The 15,025-nt window shown below is 37.7% G+C and overlaps 1 protein-coding gene across 1 annotated transcript in view; it reads left to right on the top strand.

Annotated features, from left to right (window-relative positions):
* Positions 1–15,025, top strand: part of MEI4 (meiotic double-stranded break formation protein 4) — a 69,470-nt gene that overhangs the window by 37,524 nt on the left and 16,921 nt on the right. The gene's annotated exons all lie outside the window — the stretch shown is intronic.

Here is a 15,025-nt window from a genome sequence, read left to right as displayed (position 1 = left end):
TTCTTCCCAGCTGTGTTTTATTGGGGTGATGTATGCATACTGCCTTCTGATTAAGGAATTTTGTATTTATATTTCTCCCATCCAGTGTTAATAGTGTTTCCTGGGTGGTTAGTTGACCTTGATCAACCAATCACAAACTCAGGGCTGGAAAAGGAGTTTCATATAGTCCTACCAAGGCTTTTAAAACATGCTGCTTTTAAAACATGCTGCTTTTATGCATCCATCAGAAGAATAATTGAGTTTCATAAACATAGGAAAGTGTTTTACAGTAACAGTGTTTTACAGTAACAAAGCAGTCTGGAAATGTTCACTGCCAGTGTGGAGGTCAGACTTTGTCTGGGAAATGCCGAAGGTTCCAGGTGACCGAATATGTAACTACAGGAGCTGTGTGCAGGTGTCTCTGTAGGTGACCTTTCTAGAAGTACAAGATCTTGAACGTGCAGTTCATGTAGTTCCCTGTACATAACCGGAGTTCTGGCTTGCTGAGAAATGAATGTTTTCAGTTTCATGCCTTTGTGTATTTAGTTTTATGTTCATTTGTGCACATTTATGTTTTATGTTCACTTACAAACCCATATACAGCCCTGTAAGTAATGATTTTTCTGGAAATACTGCTTAACATAAGCCTCTCTACTTACTACAGCTGAACACTAAACTCTAGTATTTCCGACAGCCTGATTTACACACCTGTTTCTGAGTGTTTCTGACTTTATGGAGCACTGCCTTTGGTAGGCATGATCCTGAAATGTTTTAAATCCTTTTTCTTGTTTTATAATCAATGTAACAATACGTTTCTTAATTAGAAATATTCAGAATTACAATTTAAAAAAAATAATCATCTTAAATATGTACATTTGCAAATGGTTAAAACTTTATGTAATCAACTTCCATTAGCTGACCATTATCATAATCCTGTTTAATTGCTTAAGCAAAACTTCTATTAATTGCAAAGCTGTTCCATGTCTTCCATTTCAGAAAATGGAATTAGGGACTCTTAGGTTTAGTTATGGTAAGAGATGAACAGGAATGTTGGATGTCTTTTTGTTAGTCTGCAATTAATTCCTAAATATTTGGTGAACCACATTAATTGAAAACAATGGCTTTTGCATCCAAGTAAATTTCTTTGATTTTGTACAATTACAGTACTTTTCTTAAAGTTGCTATTTTCTAACATTGACTTGGATTGAAAACAAAATTCCTTTTTTTTAAATGAATCCTATAGATATTTCAAGGTTTTTAGTTTAATTTTAATCAATTTGTAAAACGCTTGTATTCCAGAATATGTAACTTTCTGTTGCCTTGACCCAGGTGCAGGACCTTGCACTTAGTTTTCTTGAACTTCATGAGATTCTCCAGAGTACACTGCTCAAGCCTGTCTAGGTCTCTCGTGATTATATCTCATTCCTCAGGTGTGTCAGCCATACACAGTGTGGTGTCATCTGTGAAATTTTTGAAGGTGCACTCTATCTCACTGTCAGTGTCATTGATGATGATATTAAAGTTCCAGTATTGACCCATGAAGGGCACCACTCATCACTGATCTCCATCTGAACATTGAACCATTGACTGCTATTCTCCGGGTACAGTCTTGGTCTTGCAACTAGTTACTCATCCACTGATCTGTCCACCCATCAAATCCATATCTTTCCAATTTGGAGAGAAAAATGTTGTGGGGGACTGTATCAAAGACCTTAGTGAAGTCCAGATAGTCAGTGGCTCTTCCCTTGTTCATTTGATGCCATCACAGAAGGCCACGAGGTTGGGCAGGCAGGACTTGCCCTTGCTGAAGCCATGCTGGTTGTCCCATATCACCTCCCTCTCTTCCACAGTCCTCAGCATAGCTTCCAGGAGGATCTGTTCCATGATCTTCCCTGGACGTAGATGAAACCGACAGGTCAGTAGTTCCCTGTGTTGTCCTTTCTACCCATATGTCTAATCTCTTCAGACGTGTGTCTGTATTTATTGTAATAGAGCATTTACATGGGATAGAAAAATTCCTTGCTACTTTTCCCAGATATGGTATAAAGTGGCTTAAGTCATTGATTAGAAGAAAGTAGCTGAGCATTTTATGTGACCGTAAAAGATATTAAAATGACTGACCATCCTGCCTGTTTGGATCTTTGCAGTTTCTAATGTTGACTTTTACTTACACATCAAATTAATAATACTTCACCCATGTAAAAGAAGAGAGAGTTATGCTATGCAGACCTCGTGAAAGTAATTAAACTTGCATCTGGACATCTGTTCATCCTTTTTAAGATGTCATTTCTTTCCTTGTTAAGCCGGTAAGCACAGATTGTAACATACTTCAAACTGTGAATGCTGAAAGTTGTTGCAGAATTGTGCTCTGGCTAAGTACAGAATTATTTTTTATACCATGTGACTGCTGAGGCTACTGGTAACAAAGGAATTAATGGTTTTATATAATAATCAGTGGATCTGCTTTTTTTTCCTCAAAGATACATACCTGGTTTGGCAGTACATATTTGTGAAGTCATAAATCTTTCCCCTAAAAGACAGCAGTGAAAGAATCATTCAGGACTCATTATATGTCAGAAGAGGGCCATGTATTTTTGAAGCATATGCCTACCTTTGTGGCATATGTCATTCTCTATTAAAGATTAGATTTTAAGTTGCATGCAAAACGGTATGGCATGTCAACACCAGAAGATTAAAAATGGTTCATACAGTTTCTCTACTCCCTCTCGTACTATCATGAAATGATAGCATTGAGGAGAAAGGAGTTGAGAAGTGTTCTTACAGAGCTAAAGGGTAGTAGGGCAGCGGTTGGCAAAATTGGGGATGACGTACAATCAAAACAGCTCAGGTGTGTTGGAGAATTGAAGCACCAAATACTGATTACATGAGGAGAACTTGACTTATCTGTTGTCCAGAGAATTATTAGTCTTAATTTTGGTGAATCATCTCATTCATGAAAACATAAGTACCAGAAAAGGAAAAATGTCTAATTTCAAAAATCAGGATATATCATGCCTTAACAAATAAAAAGGTAGTACTCTTAGAAACCCTTGTGTTTTAAATCATCTGAAAAATCTAAGCTTTCCAAAAGGACTGTTTAGAAAGAAAAATAAACAGAAGTCAACATGATAGTAAATAAAAAGTTAAGTATTTGAATTCCTCATACAGCTTACAGTAAATAAATAAGAGATGAACGGTTATCTAGGTTGATGCCGCAGTTGGCTTTTACTGCTTTATTCTCCTTGTGGCTTCTGTCCTTTTCCTGTTGCTTTCTTTACAACTCAGTTAATCCTTTTGTAAACTTGAAAGTAGACTCTAAAAAGAAGAAGCAACATACGTGGCATACGTGGTCATTATTGCTTAATCAAATAGATGTGCTCCTGTTAACTCGAGCTCTTCACAGGGCTTGCCTAGCAGTGATGTGTAAAACAGCATGTTGTTACAGAAAATTAACCACAGTTTCCTTAGTGCTTTTGGATATTGGTGTTACCTGTGTGAATTAGGATATCTGCCATATGTGATTTTAAAAGTTCATTTGATAAGCAACGTAATTTTTAATCACAGATTTACCTTTTAATTTTATTTTGGACTTGTTTAAAGTCTTCATTAAGATGCACTTTTAACACAGCTTCACCGAGTGCTTTTCAGGAAACAGCATAAACAAATAGCTCATTTGTCAGTGGCTTGAGATTTATTTTCTGTTAGTATTTTATATCTGCATATAATAGAAATGGGAAGCATTGTAGCCCCAGAATTTCTAGCTAGAAGTTACCACTAAATGGATTTCTGTTTGGAAGAGTAATTACAGTTGATGGTTAAACTGTCTTTAAGTAATCACCTAGTTAAAAATAGTAAAATGTAAGTGGAAGCAAAGAAATTATAGTGACTTACCAGTGAAATCATGACTTCATCTTTTTTTTCTGTATGAAATAATATTTTCATTTTAATGAAACACATTAATGGACGCATTAATGTATTTGGATTGCTTCACACTTCCCTCTCTCAAAGTATGTAGAATGGTTGTTACCATAAAGAATTAGAGCATTGGCCTGACCCATAGGGAACTTATTTGTAGCTGAATTTTTTTTTGTTAAAAAGTACCTTTGAAGCTGTGGCTATCAACCTATTGAGTTTATGCATTGTCGTCACTACTGAAATCGCAGTATCTGGAGGATTAGCTGATGTTTGTTCAGTACTTGCTAAGACATTAAAGCGCTGTGAGATATAACCACAAAGCACATGCACAATGGTATATCTTCTGTGGTGTTCCATCAAGCATAGAAATACCTGCTTCTGAACCTTGCGTGTTCTTTAATAAGCAATATTTTTGCTTTGCAATCCATTTATCTGTGTGCTTGGGCTGAGCTCTGCATTTTCAAGGGACTATATGGTTTGACCTAGGTTGGTTGTTGGTAGGGATGGCTGCAGTGGACTTACACCTGATTTAGGTTTAGGATTGCAAAATAAGGTTGTCAGCAAAGAGGAAAAAGATTGAAGGGTAACATTTGCCACAACTTAACAAGCTGTGCTTATTTTGTTGCCTGGGTTTTAGTCAGGCTAGAGCTGTGTTAGAACAAACTCCCTGGATATGCCCTGAGCTGAAACTGTCATAGACAGCAGTTCTGGTGGTGGTTTGTTTTTGGGTCTGCTCTTGCTGATGAGCTGCAGTGAGCACCACATCTAGACAGAACTGTCATTCCAGGTTTGACTCCAAAATGAACAGACCTCATTGATAGATTTTGAGTGATGTACAAGTGATTAAGAGAATGATTTTGTCTGGTCTGAAAGGATTGGCTGTTTGAGGTTTGTTTTGTAGCTAAGGTTTGAGTTCTGGTTTGTGTGGCTGAGGTGTGTAGTAGGTTAAATTTAGTGTCAGCACTCACTTGGCTGGTTAAGGCTTGGTCTAGCAGGGCAGCAGTGATATTAATGCTGTGCCCAGAGTGGGAGGTAGGTTTCAGGACTGAAGACAGCAGGAACTCCCAGGATTCGCAGGATTTCTAGCATAGATTTAATTTTGGAGGTAGGATGCAATGAGCTAAAGTTAAACATGTTTATAGATGTAGACTTAGAGTTATCACGCCAAGGGCTTATGAATTTGGAGTATCAGTTTTAATTAGAAGATCTTGAAGCAGCCTTCTCAATCCACAGCTAAGTCTATGAATGTAATGTATGCTTGGGCTTGGGTGAGTGCAAGAATGAGAAGTGAGTTTGTTAAAGTATTTGCAACTCCTAGGAAATTTGGAAATGCAGGAAGGGGGTGCTGTGCTAGGTTTATGTTGAGGGAGAAAGGCAGCAGCAGCTGACTTTGTTTAGATCTGAGTATCAGTGATGTGGTTTGGTGTTAAGCTAGAGAGCAAGATTTGGATGTCCAGGATTTGTGCACCAGAGAATGTATTGGAAGTGTTGAAAGTAGTCCAGATAGAGGCATGCTTGTGCAAAAAGTAATTTATATGGTTTGATTAGATTTAGGATTAAGATGTTGTTGATTGCATTCATGAACTTGGATGAATTACATGCAACCTGATACTTTTGTTCATCTGAACCACATTTGTAAATGTACACATTCATAGAATAATTTACGGTAGCACAATTTGTATTGCTTGTCTTACAGAATTATTTCTTTCCTGATGAAAGAATTTGAAGTTAATGTAGGACTAACAGAATTAAAATTAGTTTTAGGAAATTATATTCTTGAATCTACTCAAGTTCCCTGTTGTTTAAGATGGTACATTTTCTTTTGGTTCCAGTTACAGCTTGTGCAAAGGGAGAAATAAAGTGAGTCAACTGCACAGGGAAAGAAAATGGGAAAAAAAAATACAAAAAAAAATAGGAGAAAAAAATAGCTTTTTGATATTTGTCTTTTATTTTTAAGTGTTGGCATTCCAAGTTATGTGATTACAGCTCAACCTTTGAAGATTCAGCTTGTGTTTTATATTTTCTTGAGTCTGTCAATCCCTGAATTTAGCTGGCAAAGCACATCTAAATCTCTAGGTGTTAGGTCTTGAAACTTTTGGCTTCATTTCATCCTTAAAATTACTTCTTTCATTAAAAGTTACTCCTAGTCTCTGAGTTTTCAGAGTATCCAACTTCTAGCTGGAGTTGCTATTTTTAAAGAACTCTTTTTTTTTTTTTCATGTAGCTTTATTATTTAATGAAAACTCTTTTACTAAGCCTAGCTTTTACATTTAATATAGGATACTGTAGGGAACTGTATATGAATGAGAGAGAGGTTACAGAGAGATTAAAATCTGAGTAGTACTTCTGCCTATAGGAAAAAATTATTGGCAGAGCTTAGTTTAGGTTAGCATATTCAGTTATTCAGTTTGAGTCCTTTTTACAGTGCGAGCTACAATTCACTTCTGTTAACTTGCTTAAATAAAGTGAGTTTATCAGATGACCATAGAATTAATAAGATTGGGAAGGAGCTCTGGAGGTGATCTAGTGCAGCCCCTCTGTTCAATGCAAGCTCAGCTTGAGCAGGTTGCTCAGGCTGTGTCTAATCAAATTTTGAATTTTTTCAGCTATGTAGACTACAACAGTCTCTTTGCACAGGCCATTCTAGTGTTTGATAACCTCTAGCAGCTCTTAGTAAAAGGCTGTCAGGTTGGTTAAACATGATTTACTTCTTTGTAAACCAATGCTGACTGTGCTTTCACCATGTTGTCCATCATATGTTTGGAAATAATTTCCAGGATTATTTGCTATGTCACCTGTCCAAGGGTCAAGATTTGATGAACTGACCTGTAGTTCTCTGGATGTTTCTTTTTGAAGATTAGTCTGTCATTCTCTGTCTTCCATTCCTCAAGAACTCTTCCACTTGCCAAGACCATCCAAAGATAATGGCCTTGCTGTGAAATTGCTTATCTCTCTCAACAATCATAGGTGCATACCATCAGGTCCAGTGGTCTTATATGTCCAGTTTCTTGAAATGTTCCTCAACCATGTTTGTCTCCACTCAGGGTAAATTTTCCCTTCTCCAAACTTTCCCACTGGTCTCAGAAATGTGGTGCTCCAGAAAGCTGACCTCACCAGTAAAGTTGAATCTGAAGAAGGCACTGTGTCCCTCATCACCTGTTCCTTTGCCACATTTTTACTTATCTTCCTTTTGTTGCTGATGTACCTCTAGATATCTTTCTTGATGCACTTCATATTCCTATCCAGATTCAGTTCCAGATAGACTTCTACTTTCTTAACCCTGTCTCTTCAAACTGGGACAGTGTCTTTGTGTTCTTTCAGAGTTACCTGTCTTTGCTTCCACACCTTAACACTTCCTTTTTTATATTTGAGTTATGTCAGAAGCAACATGTTCATCCATGCAGGGGTGATGCAACTTTTGCTTACCTGTGCATCAAGTAGAACATTCTTGAACTTGAGCCTTGAAAATTAGCTTTCTCACGTGCCACTTCTTTCCAGAATCGTGTTACATTGCATTTTTCCCAAATATATTGCTGAAGAGGCTGAAATATATTCTCCTGACACCCAAGGTGGCGACCCTGCTTTTTGTTTTTGATAAATTTTTCAGCAGTAGATGAGGTTATAGTTTCAAATTAGTTTAGTTCTTGAGGGAAGTATTAAGTCATACAGAGATAAGTCACTTTTCCAACTATCAAGGAGCAGTCTTTCTCAGGAAGTTTTATAGATGCTTTTATAGATGCAATCTGATTTATATGAATATAATTTTTATTGAATGAAGACTAATTTTCAATTTGTGGGAGTGTAAGGTCAATATTGAGACATGCTCTTAAACTCCTCCTTTACAATGAATTCTCTCTTGTATAGGTAAGACTGACTGTGGTATCTATTCTGGAGAACTCTACATACTAGATTAGCCCCTAGTCTTCCACAGCCAAAACATATCTCAGAGGAAACTTAAATAACAGAACAAAGTGTATTCAAGTATATCTCAGGTCTTTGATGTTATTAAAAAAAGAAAGAAAAAAAAAAACTTTTTTTTTTTTTTACTTAAGGAAATAGAGAAAATAATGTTATTTTCTTAAAAAAAAAAAAAGATATTTTAATTTAAAATCTCTCTGATTTTAAGATGTGTCTTGAATAACTTCAAGCAAGAAGTTGCTCTTTTAGTTTAGAACCATTACCTCTTATTCTATCACTACACTCATGGTGTGCCCTTCTCCAGCTTTCCCATAAGCATCCATAAACGTTAAATGTTTGTGTTTTCTGTCATAGAATCATGGAGTCCTTAGAGTTAGAAAGGATCTTCAAAGATAATGTAGTCCCACTGCCCTGCAATAAACAGGAACATGCACAGCTAGATCGGGTGCCCCAGGGCTTGATCCATCCTCACCTTGATAGTCTCCAGGAACGGGGCATCAACCACATATGATATGTAGGCAAGATGTTCCAGTGCCTCACCACCCTCACTGTAGAAGACTATTTCCTTATATCCAACCTAACCCTACCCTCTTTAAGATTGAAGCTATTTTCCCTTGCATTGTCACCACAGACCCTGCTAAAGAGTCTGTCCCCTTCTTTCCTGTATCTCCCCTTTAGATACTGAAAGGCTGCTATCAGGTCACCTCAGAGCCTTCTCTTCTCCGGGCTGAGCAGCCCCAGCTCTCTGTCTGTCCTTGTAGGACTGGTTTCCCATTCCTCAGATCATTTCTGTGGCCCTCCTCTGGATGTGCTCCAACAGGTCCGTGTCTCTTCTGTACTGAGGACTCCACATTTGGACGCAGTACTCCAGGAGAGGCCTCACCAGCACAGAGTAGAGGGGCAGGATCACCTCCCTCAACCTGCTGACCATTGTTTTTTTGATGCAGCCCTGGATATGGTTGAGTTTCTGAGCTGCAAGGGCACACATTGCTGGCTCATGTTCAGCTTCCCATCCATCAGTACCCCCAAGTCTTTTTTGGCAGGGGTGTGCTTTATCCTTACAACCTTCAGCTTGTATTGGCAGTGAGGGTTGCCTTGACCCAGCTGCAAGATCTTACGTTTGGCTTTTTTGAACTTCATGGGGTTCACCTGGGCCCACTTCTCAAACCTGTCTAGGTCCCTCTGGATGGCATCCCGTCCTTCAAGTGTGTCAACAGCACCCCACAGCTTGGTGTCATCAGCGAACTTGCTGAGGGCGCGCTCAACTTCACCATCAATATCATTGATGAAGATATTAAAGAATATCGGTCCCAGTGCTGACCCCTGTGAGACACCACTCGTCACTGATCTCCATCCAGACTTTGAGTCATTCACCGCCACTCTCTGGTCTCGATTCTGCAGCCAGTTTTTCATCCATTGAACAGTCCTCCCATCAAATCCAAATCTTTCCAACTTGGAAAGAAAGATGTCGTGGGCCAGAGGCCTTACTGAAGTCCAGATGGACATCACTGGCTCTTCCCTTGTCCACTGATGCAGTGACAACATCAAAAAAGGCCACTAGGTTGCTCAGACAGGATTTGCCCTTGGTGAAGCTATGCTGGTTCTCTAGTGTCACCTCCCTATCTTCCATGTGCTTTAGCATAGTTTCCAGGAGGATCTGTTCCATGATCTTTCCCAGCACAGAGGTGAGACTGACAGGACGATAGTTCCAGGGGTCAGCAAGGTCATAAAATCTTGTTTTCACTTGTTTGTGAGTTTTGGCAAATGCTAACCTTTCAGGCTGATTTTTTTCCTAGAGGTATCTACCTCAGGCCTTTTTTATATGTATTTTTTATTTTATTTTTGCTTCTGTCACTGCATGAAAACAAGTTTGAAGTTCAACGTCTGAGAGCTCACAGCTTTGATAAAAGCCAGTAGGAGCTGTGCTTTGAATTTGTACATTTCTGTGCAATGCCAGATGCTGTAAAATCACATCCAAATTCTCTAAGTTTGCCATTAGCAGCTAGTGTGATTATTTCAAAGATTCTATTTTAATAAAATAAAAACATTACCTCTCTCTAAAAATGCTAGTGAATTATAAATAATACATGTAGTCTATGTGAAATTGTAGTAATGATTGTCATTAAAAAAATAAATCTGTATTCAGAGCAGAAAGTGAATGCTGTGCATTTTACGTTCATGCATATAACAAAGATAGAAAAAGTACTGGATAATAATATTCCTCCTATTTCAATTTGATTAGTAACAGAAGCAATTATCCTTGTAAAAACAAAAACAAAACAGTAATTGATCATGTTATTAAAACTATAGACATAAGAGAGTCAAATTAGGCTTACATTGTGTTGGTTTAAAATTGCTATTCCTAATTGAAAGCAGGTAGCTAGCAGTACATCAAGAAACCATATGTAATAAATAAGATGATTAATTTACAGTATTAAATAACATAGTCTGAATTATAACTCTTACTTTGCTCAATGTTTCGTGATTCTGCTTATGAGTTGTTTGACCAACCCTTGGAATATATGCAGCTGGCTTATTTCTACATGGTGGTTGCTCAGGTACCACTTGAAATTAGGTGCATAAGGTCTGTACCATAGGAACTGGAATCATCTAGTCTATCAGAGAGAATGGACGGTAAGAGAATCTGTAATAGTCATCAAGAATGGGAGAAGTTGCCTTTTTGGCTCCTAAAGTGAACAAGAAGAAACGTACTTGGTGATTAAGTGTTATAAGCATGTTTTGTTGTTGTTAAATGTTTTAACACTTGAAGAGTAGGTTATTGGCTGCATCATAGGATGGACGGATTGAGCAGACAGGAGCAGGTAACACAGATGACTTCTTATTTATGATGGTCTTCAAGTACATCCATCTTTTTGGGAAGACTTCAGTATACTTGAACCGTGGGAGTTTGAAACAGAAATTAATCACCTGAGGACTCTTTCAGCTGTAAATCTGATCTGTGCTCACATTTATTTATTCCATTAATATTTCTAAGTATGATCAAAATTTGAATTGTTTGCAAATTCAAAGGCAGGGAGAGAAAACACTACTGGATACGTGATCTGTAGATTTATGTAAAAAACTAGATAAATTATGAGCAAAGTATAAGCAGTTTTGTACACAACTATCATTATGTTATATCAACTTGAGTCAACAGTATTAACTAAATATTGACTCGTTTTGTTATTTATTATGTAGTGTAAATCTGTTCATGATTGTGATCATTTTCATGCCATCCATATTTTGTTAGAACAGTTTTAAATTACAGTGCAAGATAATTAAGGAAGAAATTGGAGATTTTGAGTAGCTATAGAGGTACAAAAAATAAGATATTTGAGATTGCTGTAGCAATTGATTCTTATTTGTTGTTAGCAGTGCTGGAATGAGTAGGAAGATATGTTAAACTCTTAGTTCAGCCTCCTCCTCCCCCCTCCCCACCCGAAGATGTGTTTGCTATATTATTTTGGCTATGAAAAATACATAGCATAGTTGCCATGGCAAAGTGTTTGTTCTTTCTCGTGACAATCTAAGAACCTAAGAGGGCTCTTGCTTTACTGAATGACCTTGGCACCCCACTGGCCTCATGTACTGTGGCACAGCAACCAGCCCTGATAGCCCAGTGAGCAGTGGGTTCTCCCTTTAGAGCTGTAGAGCCATTTGCGGCCTCAGCACCACAGCATATCTATCAATTTCAGGTAACTGGTTGAATCTTCTACCTTAAAAGTAAGGGCAGAGGAACCAAAGCCAGGCATTTTCCATATCCTTATTGGCATTTGTAAGGAGACTTTAGCAAAAGTCTAAGAAACTGTTACTGTTGCAGGTATGCAAACCTAATTCTTCTAATAAGCAACGTCGTATTAGGAGAGGAAAGGAAATGTCTTTTTTTTTCCTCTCCTAATTGGTATCAGCATACAGTTGTGGCTTCACTGTGAATGACTGAGGGTGACTTATGTGTGCAGAAGTGGTGGTTCCCAACAAATTTCTGCATAAACCAGAGCTGGTTTAATATATATATGGCAAGTTTTATTGTCATTTGTACATAGGACACTTTTTTTGTTGTTTTTTGGTTTGGTTTTTTTTTTTGGCTTCTCAGGAGGGAGATTGGTGGCATTTCACTCATGGAGATGAGATGTTTGTAATCATTTGATCTGCATCAGCCTGTGCTAAGGACCAACTTGCTTCTAAGGAACTTGTTTAATTAAGTATAAGTTTGAGGAGAGCCAGGAGTTACTGTTTCACATGATATATTTGACTGGAGTATTTTGAGGAACTTCTCTCAGTATAGTTATGAAATTGGGCTGACAGTGCAGCCTGGAGAATGTTATTTATTTATAAATTGAGGCAGATTGCTTTAATTGTCCTTGTCATGTAGTAAGGGTCTGCACAAGAAGCAGTGAACAATTATCTGTCATTTTGTAACTGCTTATATCATTGAGAAAAGCCTGGCATGCCTAATGTAAAAGCATTATATCTGAAAAACAAACTCAGATCCAGTTGCAGCTGACATATTTCTAACAAAACATTCAAGACTTTGTTGCTACAGTGGAATACTAACAATTAATGTGAAATCTCATAAGTACGCGTCTGCTATGTTAATAAATAACACATAGGTTGGTTTTACTAGCTGCCAGTTGTATCCAGAAACACAAGCAGTGAACTGTGATAAATTGGCATCATGCAAATACTACTTGAGAACTGACAATAGTCCCTGAAATGATTAGCCATAATAATAAATCTTAGTTTTCTAATTCTTCATGCTATTTTAGAATTAATTAAATATATATAAAAGTAAATTACTATTTTATGATTTAATCATGTATCTGCTAATACGAGGGTCTTTCTGAGGCAGAAGAAAGATCTGTGTCCATTGATACTCCTCATCTGCAGTCCAAACTGTGAAGTATTCTGTTTGTATTGTACATAGCACTTTCTTGCCCAGGAAGCTTTGAGGTTTTTTAATATTTAGAGTGAACATAGGTGGCAGAACCTTGTTCCTGTTCATTCATAAGTTTATATAGGAACATAGTATAAAGGTAATCTACTTTACAGGCAAAAGCCCCACTGCCTTCTTAGCAAATGCTTTATCCTGTTGAAATAGATCCTCCATACAGTAACCTAGGGCTTAATATACACACCTCTGATGTTTTAACGTGGGTCTTGACATTATGAAAGAAACATTAGAAAGGCACTCTGAAAAGAACATTGAGAGCATCCCTTATTAAAGTGTCAAGCTGTTGCAGATGCTGTTTTATATGCCCTTTTTTTTCAGTTCTGCACAGAATATCATAAGAAATAGCCTTTCATTCTACTCTGAAATTGTAGCAGTAACTTGACTATTCCTACCTTTTCTGCTTAACTACTTAGTTTTCATGCTTGCTTATATAGCTAGGGTACCCTTGTTTTTCTGTGGTATTGTTTTTATTTCTAATATGCTTTAATTTCTTTTTATTTCCTGTAATCCTTATAGCTTCTCTTATCAATCACTTGTATTCTAAATTTTTGCCTTATCTTCAGTATCGTTAATTGCTTCATCTTCTTTGTGTAGATTACTTAATGCTTTTTCAGTGCTTTCATGTTTTCTTTTAATAGGTTCGTTTTTACATCAGTATACTTTTCCATCTGTAATGTTGACACATATGTATTCCACTGACACATGATAAGGAAAAATGCTGAGTTTCATAGTTTATCATCTGAAATAGAGAAATAAGCATTTTTCTGAAAGATGATTAAAATGCAATTCCTACTTTAAAAAAATCCTGGTTTGTTCCTGGAGAACTTTAATAGTGTCATAGAATCATAGAATCACAAGGTTGGAAAGGACCTACAAGATGATCTAGTCCAACCGTCCTCCAATGTCAAGCTTTGTGGTTCCTTCAAGATTTAAGATAAAAATATCACGCTACATTATTGTGCTCTTTAACATCTTCTTATATGACCTATTGTAGGGTACCTGCTTTAGCAGGGCTGTTGGAATCGATGATCTCTTTAGGTGCCTTCCAACTTCTGCAATTCCATGATTCTGTGTGACACTGACAGTGGGATTGAGTGCACCCTCAGCAAGTTTGTTCATGACACCAATCTGTGTGGTGCAGTCAACATGCCCAAGACACATCATGCCATTCAGAGAGAGCTGGACAGGCTTGAGCAGTGAATCCAGGTGAACCTCATTGAGGTTCAACATAACCAAGTGCAATGTCTTGTGTCTAGGTTGTTGAAACCCCTGATATCAGTACAAACTGAGGGTTGCATGCATGGGCAAACCCCTACTGAAAAGGACTTCGAGGTACTGGTGTTGATGGCAAGCTGGACATGAGCCAGCAATATACCCTCAGCAATATGCTCAGAAAGCCAACCATACCCTGGGCTGCATCAGAAGTAGTGTGGTCATAAGGTCAAGGAAGGTGATCCTGCCCCTCTACTCTGTGATGGTGAGACTTCTTCTGGAGTACTGCATCCAGATGTGGAGTCCTCAGTAGAGGAGAGACTTGGACCTGTTGGAGTACATCCAGAGGAGGGCGACAAAAATGATCCAAGGAGTGGAACACCTCTCCTATGATGATGGGGTAGTAGGACTGTGAAAGAGAAGGCTATGGGGAAATCTTTTATCAGCCTTTCAGTATCTAAAGGGAGTCTATAAAAAGGGACAGACTCTTTAGTGGGGTCTGTGTTGATAGGACAAGGGAAAATGGTTTCAAACTAAAAGAGGGGAGATTTAGATCATACATACAAGGAATATGGTTTTTTTTATTTATTATATGGATGGCACTGGAACAGCTTGCCCAAAAAGTTGGTGGAAGCTCCATCCTTGGAGACATTCAAGGTCAGGCTGGCCGTGGCTCTGAGCAACCTTGTCTAGCTGTAGATGTCCCTGTTCATTGCAAGAGAGTTGGACTGGATAACCTTTAATGGTCCCTTCCAACTAAAACAATTCTGTGATTCTTTCCTATGGTTGTTTAGTATTCGTTCAGATGTGTGAACACCAAGAACATTAAATTATTTTTTAGGAGTGAAATTACTTTTCTATTTCTGTCTGTTTCTTTTCTGTAAATACTTTAAATGCAAGCATTTGTTCTGTAGAGTCTGGATTTGTTTATTTAGTTTGTTTTTATACACTCTTCCCTTCCCTTCCAGGCTAGTTGTGCTATAGAAATGCCAATGAATTCATGTGAGTGTAGGATTAGGAAAGGAAAAGTAACTTTCATAACACAGAAAC

Source organism: Gallus gallus, chromosome 3, assembly GCF_016699485.2.
Source record: "Gallus gallus isolate bGalGal1 chromosome 3, bGalGal1.mat.broiler.GRCg7b, whole genome shotgun sequence".
In the NCBI taxonomy this organism is placed as follows: domain Eukaryota; kingdom Metazoa; phylum Chordata; class Aves; order Galliformes; family Phasianidae; genus Gallus; species Gallus gallus.
The sequence above is the reverse complement of the archived record's forward strand: the minus strand, read 5'-3'. Positions and strand labels throughout refer to the sequence as shown.